Consider the following 407-nt stretch of genomic DNA (forward strand, 5'->3'; position numbering starts at 1 on the left):
GCCATCAACGCCTTCGCCTCCTCCGTGTTCCCCCGACGCCCGCCCGGCCACCCCGCACCTCCTCCACCACCGCCTCCCGCTCCCTGACGACAGGTCAGGCCCCCGGCCGGGCCGGGGCTGCGTCCCCGGGGGGAGGAAGAGGAGGAGGAGGAAGGGGGGCGGCCGCCATGTTGGGCCGGGCCGCGGAGGAGGAGGAGGAGGAGGAGGAAGGGCGGGGTCGGTGGGTGTCTCTCGATCGCTAGCTCGCTCGCTCTTTCTCGCTTGCTTTCTCTCCCGGCCTCATGCGTTTCCCCCCCCTCGCGGCGTTCGCCCGCTCTCCCTCGCTCTCGCTCTGTCTTTTTTGGGCGCCATGCTGAGGGGAAGGTGAGGAGGCGCCCCTCGGACCCCCCGCGCCCGCCCGCCCGCCC

The 407-nt window shown here is 73.5% G+C and overlaps 1 protein-coding gene across 1 annotated transcript in view; it reads left to right on the forward strand.

Moving 5' to 3' along the window:
• Positions 1-287: 287 nt before the first annotated feature.
• The window catches only part of ZC3H4 (zinc finger CCCH-type containing 4), a 62,166-nt gene continuing 62,046 nt past the window's right edge, over positions 288-407 (forward strand). The window contains exon 1 of the mRNA XM_011963139.1: positions 288-363. The gene's annotated coding sequence lies outside the window, so the exon portion shown is untranslated. The remainder of the gene's footprint in view (positions 364-407) is intronic.

This window comes from Colobus angolensis, unplaced genomic scaffold, assembly GCF_000951035.1.
Source record: "Colobus angolensis palliatus isolate OR3802 unplaced genomic scaffold, Cang.pa_1.0 Scaffold60, whole genome shotgun sequence".
Classification (NCBI taxonomy): Eukaryota; Metazoa; Chordata; class Mammalia; order Primates; family Cercopithecidae; genus Colobus; species Colobus angolensis.